Source organism: Homarus americanus, unplaced genomic scaffold, assembly GCF_018991925.1.
Source record: "Homarus americanus isolate GMGI-L3 unplaced genomic scaffold, GMGI_Hamer_2.0 scaffold52512, whole genome shotgun sequence".
NCBI classification, from domain to species: Eukaryota; Metazoa; Arthropoda; class Malacostraca; order Decapoda; family Nephropidae; genus Homarus; species Homarus americanus.
Genome location: NW_024735442.1, coordinates 14,550,764 through 14,558,263, shown reverse-complemented (window position 1 = coordinate 14,558,263; position 7,500 = coordinate 14,550,764).

Sequence of the window (7,500 nt, the reverse complement as noted above, 5' to 3'; positions counted from 1 at the left end):
AGGAAAGGAGGAAAGAAGAGGAGGAGGAGGAAGACAAGCATGGGTTAGTGCTCGCGGCATGTAAGGAAGGAAGAGAGAGAGGGAGAGAGAGAGAGGAAGGAGTTCTGTGTTTGTTTACCACCTTGGGGAATGACTGATGATGGTGGCTGAACTCAGTAATGAGAGAGAGAGAGAGAGAGAGAGGAGTCGAATTTGGGATACTAGTATACATAAAAAAACACAAACACACACATATGTAAACATCCGTGTGTGTGTGTGTGTGTGTGTGTGTTGCTAGACTATGACAGTAGTATTTATCAAGGGAGTAATTACAGATATGGTTCCTTCTTCTCCCCTCAACCATTTCCTCTCGAGCTCTCCCTCTCACCTAACTGGCCTCCGGGAGCGGAAATTAACTCCTGCGGGGACACAACCTCCTCTACGAGTGAGCCAGAAAGTTTCATGAAAGTTTGACGCCATTTTAAGTATCCTGTGAGATATTGTTGATTTCTTTTCTTTGCCTTCAGACTCAGAACACAGTGTTTAAGTGGCTTGGTGGCCTCGTGTCGTCTGCTGTACTTGTAAGAGCTATTTGTCCTCACACAGAGAGAGAGAGAGAGAGAGAGAGTGCATTCTCTCTCTCTCTCTCTCTCTCTCTCTCTCTCTCTCGCCGAATGTTTGTCGAGTTTTTGCAACACTTTCTCGCAGCTCACTTCACTTGGTCGTATTTTACTGATATGTACACGAATACCTCACACGGAAGCCATGAATCTCTCTCACAACATTGTTTCCGCCGCGTAACAGGACCCCTCCCGCCCGGACGCTTTGGTGACACATCTGTATGGCTGTTTCTCATCCTAGCTATTTCCACATTTTTCCGGTTTGTTAGTTTTGGTTGACAGTCTCACTCGCTCGCCGCTTCTCTCTTCCTTTCTTTACTCTTCCCCCTTTTCTCATCTTCCCTCCCTTCTCTCGTTCTTTGTCTTCTTCTCTTCTCTCCTCCTTTCTCTAATTTTCTATTTTCTCTTTTTGCCAAACTTTTTCGCGTCTTTTTCTTCTTCTCTTTTCCCATATCTTTCCCCCCCCTTCTCTTACACTTTGTTCCTTCTCTTCCTTCGTCTACCTCTTCTTCTCTTCTATCTTCCCTTCCCTCGTCTCTTCGCTTCTTCCCTTCCTCACCTTCCCTCCCTACTCCATCCTTCCTTACCTTTATTATCCTTATCTCTCCCTTCTTTTCTTCCCTCCTTCTTATTTATTTCCTTCTTTTACCCCCCTCTCTTCTCTCTTCCTCAGTCTTTCTTCTCTCACCTCTCTCCTCTTCTTTCCATTTTCCTTCCTCCCCTCATCTCTTGCCTCTTCTCTCCCTTTTCCTTCCTTCCCTCACCCCTCCCCCTTCACCAACCTTCTCATTCCCTTCTCTTTTTTTCCCTCCCTCTTCCCTCCTTTGGTATCTGAGTAACTCTAAAAAAAAAAAAAAATAAATAAATAAAAAATCAAGACTATGGGACTTGTTGGCACCTAGGGCGTCAGTACCATTAACAAACTCTCCTTCCTTTAACTCTTCGTGGTCACATTGTTAGAGCTCTTAGTGGTCACCTGTTTAGACCTGTTTAGAAGCTCACCTGTTTAGAGTGGTCACCTGTTTAGAGTGGTCACCTGTTCTTTAGTGGTCCTTGTTTAGAGCTCTTAGTGGTCCTGTTTAGAGCTCTTAGTGGTCACCTGTTTAGAGCTCTTGGTGGTACCTGTTTAGAGCTCTTGGTGTCTTGAGAGCTCTTAGTGGACACCTGTTTAGAGCTCTTAGGTCACCTGTTAGGCTCTTAGTGTCACCTGTTTAGAGTGGTCACTTGTTAGAGCTCTTAGTGGTCACCTGTTTAGAGCTCTTAGTGGTCACCTGTTAGAGCTTAGTGGTCACCTGTTTAGAGCTCTTAGTGGTCACCTGTTTAGAGCTTTTAGTGGTCACCTGTTTAGAGCTCTTAGTGGACACCTGTTTAGAGCTCTTAGTGGTCACCTGTTAGAGCTCTTAGTGGTCACCTGTTTAGAGCTCTTGGTGGTCACCTGCTTAGAGCTCTTAGTGGACACCTGTTTAGAGCTCTTAGTGGTCTCCTGTTAGAGCTTTAGTGGTCACCTGTTTAGAGCTCTTGGTGGTCACCTGTTAGAGCTCTTAGTGGTCACCTGTTTAGAGCTCTTGGTGGTCACCTGTTAGAGCTCTTACTGGTCACCTGTTAGAATGAAGTGGTCACCTGTTTAGAGCTCTTGGTGGTCACCTGTTTAGAGCTCTTAGTGGACACCTGTTTAGAGCTCTTAGTGGTCACCTGTTAGAGCTCTTAGTGGTCACCTGTTTAGAGCTCTTGGTGGTCACCTGTTTAGAGCTCTTAGTGGACACCTGTTTAGAGCTCTTAGTGGTCACCTGTTAGAGCTCTTAGTGGTCACCTGTTTATGCTCGTGTGGCTCTTCAAGTTCACTACCAACGACCTGGTAAGAAGTTAACGAGCCTTTAAGAGGTCGTTATGGCTCCTACAAGGTTAAGGACGGAATATGAGGCTCTCATCATCTCTCTGGTCAATTCCTCGTAAAATTACTCAGGAGTGTTGATGAAACTAACTGTTGGTGGAGCTTTATGACGCGACACAGACAGACAGACAGACAGACAGACAGACAGGCAGACAGACAGACAGGCAGACAGACAGACAAAGACAGACAGACCCACCCCCTTCCCTACAACCAGCTCACATCAATCCTACATCACAAGAATCCTTCCCCACATAGTAACCAAAAATCACATTCCTACACCAATACCCCCCCCTCCCCCTCCTCCTTCTTCCATCCCATTCCAGCACCGCCGACCTCCTCTTCTCCTCCTCCCCTGGGTAATGAAGGCAGCATCAGCACTCATAACTACGCTCAACCCTCTTGCTTAACTACTCGTTTTCAGACTTGGCTAATAAGCTAATTTTCAAGGGAAGCTAAAATGACTCTTAAAAGACCCGGGAAATAGCGTAAATTGCATCATGGTTGGGAATTAAGGAATGAGCCCTCTTGTTGTGCTGTCTGTGTGTGTGTATGGCCGGGTCGAGGTTATGGTGGAGAAAGAGAGAGAAAGAGAGAGAGTGAGAGAGAGAGAGAGAGAGAAAGAGAGAGAGAGAGAGAGAGAGATGCGCATGGACCGGGATTCACAAATATCAAAACTGTATGATTGTAATTTTATTTAGCCTTCCCCTTCCTAAGTCATGTAATGTACGTTCCTCTCAAATTACAGTCTCAGAGTAATTATAACGCCATCATCTCCACTAATTATCCCCTGTGTTGACGTCTGATGAAGCTATTTAGCGAGTCTTTAATATTTACTGTTAGAGGAGATAAATATTCTTGGCTGTGGTTGGTGGAGGGTGAGTGTATAGTGTTGGAGAGAGGGTGAGTGTATAGTGTTGGAGAGAGGGCGAGTGTATAGTGTTGGAGAGAGGGCGAGTGTATAGTGTTGGAGAGAGGGTGAGTGTATAGTGTTGGAGAGAGGGTGAGTGTATAGTGTTGGAGAGAGGGTGAGTGTATAGTGTTGGAGAGAGGGTGAAATCGAAGGTCACGTGGAGTAAGAAGAGGAGGAGGAAGAGAGAAGAGAAAGAGAGGGTAAGAGAAGATGTAGGAATATAAGAGGAATAGGAGAAGAGGGAAGAAGAGGAGTGGGCGGATGGAAGGGGGATAGAAGGAGAAACTAGAGATAAAAAGGAGGAGACGGGAGAGGAAAGAAGAGGCGGGGAGAAAGAGTAAGTGAAAGGAAAAATAAGTAAATATCCTTTTTTTTTCCTTCTGTTTATTCTGCCTGTCTCTCTGTCTGTCTTTCATATTGGGATTTATTTACTACATATAAGACCACAGCTGAAGCCCGGCTCCTTGTGTCAGGGTCAAAAGAAGGAGGTTGGAAGCTAGCACTACCATATCACTACACTAATACTACAGCACTACAGCTTTACAGGCACCCCTACCTAACACCACTTCAACTATTACCATCAACTACACCTAAGATGTGTCACTGCCAGAGAGTTTTTCGCCTGGCGTAGAAGAGAACGCCAGGCAGAGTTGATTATCAGAAAAGTCAGTGTCGTTTTTAAGTAGGTGGGAGTCGTGTGTAAACAGAGAGTGACAGCAGTACTTTCTTCACTGGTCAGGTTCTGTCACAACTCGGCAATATCTTTGTGGTGCTTTTCCCTGACGATGATGTGACACAGTAGGGGTAATGGTGCACTTTTTGGTGACCGCGTGGTGCTTCACTGGGGGGGTTTGGTGGATGGTGTCTTACTGGTGGGGGAGGGTTGGATGGTACTTTACTGGTGGGGGAGGGGTTGGATGGTGCTTTACTGGGGGAGGGGAGGAGGTATTGGATGGTGCCCTAACTGGAGGGGGACGGTGTTGGATGGTGCCTCACTGGAGGGACGGTGTTGGATGTGTCATACTGGGTTTGGGTGGCATTCCAGTGGCACTGATGATGGGTCACCTTGTTTGTTGAAATTCCTGTAAGCCGCAACTCTCTCTCTCTCTCTCTCTCTCTCTCTCTCTCTCTCTCTCTCTCTCTAGATCACCTGAAGATTAACCACAATAACGGTACTTGGAGGTGTTAGGTTAGGCTAGGTTAGGTTAGGTTACCGTTCGGGTGACTAATCTACAGGTGATCACTTCTTGTTGACACCTCATACCAAGACGCTTGACTCATACTTGTTGATGGAATTATATTTAATTTAATTACCCCCCCAAAAAGAGAAAAGATCAAGTAATAAGAGAAAATTAAGAGGTAAAGCGAGACATTATTATTAAGGCTTTTATTATCAACGAGACATTATTATTAAGGCTTTTATTATTAACGGGACATTATTATTAAGGCTTTTATTATTAACGGGACATTATTATTAAGGCTTTTATTATTAACGGGACATGATTATTAAGGCTTTTATTATCAACGAGACATTATTATTAAGGCTTTTATTATTAACGGGACATTTTTATTAAGGCTTTTATTATTAACGGGACATTAATATTAAGGCTTTTATTATTAACGGGACATTTTTATTAAGGCTTTTATTATTAACGGGACATTTTTATTAAGGCTTTTATTATTAACGGGACATTATTATTAAGGCTTTTATTATTAACGGGATATTATTATTCAGGCTTTTATTATCAACGAGACAGCATCAAATAAAATCTATATTAACAATGAAATATTGCTGAGTAGAGATACGAAAAGGTAATAAAGGCAGGCTAGGTGTCATCATATTGTCAACAGCCTGTTCCCTCACCTCGGAAACGTCACGGTAAAGAGATATTATATCAAGAGACTCGCTGTAAGGTCCACGTGTGTCCTGCCAGCCTGCCCGGAGCTTTTCACTCAGCTGGGAGGTGATTTCGATGTCCAGGAAGAAGCATCATAGAGGGGGAGGATAGAGAATCGAAGAGTGTGTGAAGTCGGAAGGGAGGGACTTGAGGCAGACTGTTGATGACGACGTAAAAAGTCAAAATACACTATAAAAGTCTACGGACAATGCAACCCATGTTTCACTATGTACAGTTGTACACCTTAACTGAAAATCATTATTTTTGGCCTCCCATGACTAGAATAAGGGGTTTGTAATATATTTAATCAAGTATAAATCAGAACTGGTATACGATCCTGTAGTAGATTGAGCGGGAACACTACTTGATGGCCGAGGAGGAGCAAAACAAAAGAAGGTCCTGTAGGTGAGCATGTTAAGGACAATAACACCGGAGAGAGTAACATACTGTATATATTTTTTTTTAAGAATTAGTTTTTAGCTGCTTTTAACCTACCTTTAAATTAAAAATATTCTTCATATACGTAAAAGCCTCCATCAGTCAAGTCAGCAGAGTGAACGGTAAAGAACTTAGTGCCGGGAGTAGAGGAGAGGACTACAACACAGTGACTGTCATTACACGACACTTCTCAACACACGTCAACGTTCTCTATATGAACATATCCTGAGAATACCTTCACATATATATATATAATACTGGAGCAACGAAACAGTGTCAGAGGTTAAGAGTGGAGATGATCACCTCTGATTAAAAGGTAAAAGCGAAGAGGAAAGCAAAATAGAGCAGTAAGTAGAAAGCCCGACGTGGACTGTTCAATTCCCGAGTTCTGAACTTTGCTCGTTTTAACTTATTTTGCCGGTCAACTTTCCCTTTTAAGGCGAGTTATGGCTCCTGACGCAGAGTTAACAGACGCTTCCTCTGGTGTTACCTTCTGTACCACGGCTGTTTAATATACTCACAGTTATACACATAATATATACGTGTACTCCTTTAACCTTGTCTTTAGGAGCAACTTTAACCATTACTTATAAACATAACTGTTGTTTGCCTCCGTCACTGTCAAGCTGCACACAACACTACTGTCTTGTGTACATTTTAATAACACAGTATGGAATGACATGAAAGTGTTTAAAGATTAAATCCTAATTATAGTATTGATAATTAAATAATAATAATAATAATAATAATAATAATAATAATAATAATAATAATAATAATAATAATAGTCCAGTATGGTGCCCGGGTTTAATAAGAGTACACAGGTATGGTAGGGAGAGAGAACAGACACACCATATGGGCAACCCTAGCCAATAACACGTTCTACAGGGGGAAATATTAATTCACTAGAGGTGTACACTACAAACAAATTTCCCTATATTAAACTCATAAGGATTTCTATTAATTTACCTGAAGCCGGGCAGCCATTTGACAGACAAACAAATATAGATAAAGTTTCAAAGTTAATGAATGTTTGATCTCTAACACTATAAACAAACTCATGACTGCAGGCATTTATATCATGGATCCGAGGTATTAACTCATGACGTCAGTATTTCAGGGAGAAATAAAGGTCAATTTCGTTACAATTTCAGGTCAAGGTGAAATTTTGATGAAGAAGAGGGGCACTACTTCACGTATACACTACTGACGCGTAACTTCCTCTGCCTCCCCAACACACAACAACACCCGCTGCTGAAATACAACTCAGTAAGGCCTTAAACACGCAAGAACACGGACATAAATATACGACAAGGCAGGAGAATCACACACAACACTCGCTGCTGCAGAAGGCGGAGGAGGAGTGGTATGAAACACGGCCTCTCTCTCCCTAGCATCTGTTTTTGTTATTGACATTCCGCGAGGTGAAATATTTTTACATATCACAAGCATTTATATTTGTTTTTATATTTTCTTATTTTGATTCTTTTTTCGTATGCATTTTTTCGGGGTATTGATAGGGGATGGTTTTATTGCATTAGTCCCTTGATTGAGATTGTATTTGTGAAATATTCGTCGGGTGTTGTGGTGATGGTACGCGAGCTGGGAGATAATTATTATCAGAGCTTAAGCGGACGTGAGGATAGAATGTGATAGACCTGCGGCAGCACTATACGACATGTTCTACAAGCGAGGGTCAAGATTTTACCTCGCGACTAATCATTGCCCGTGACCCTGGGAAAAAGTAATACTCCTGGCAGCACC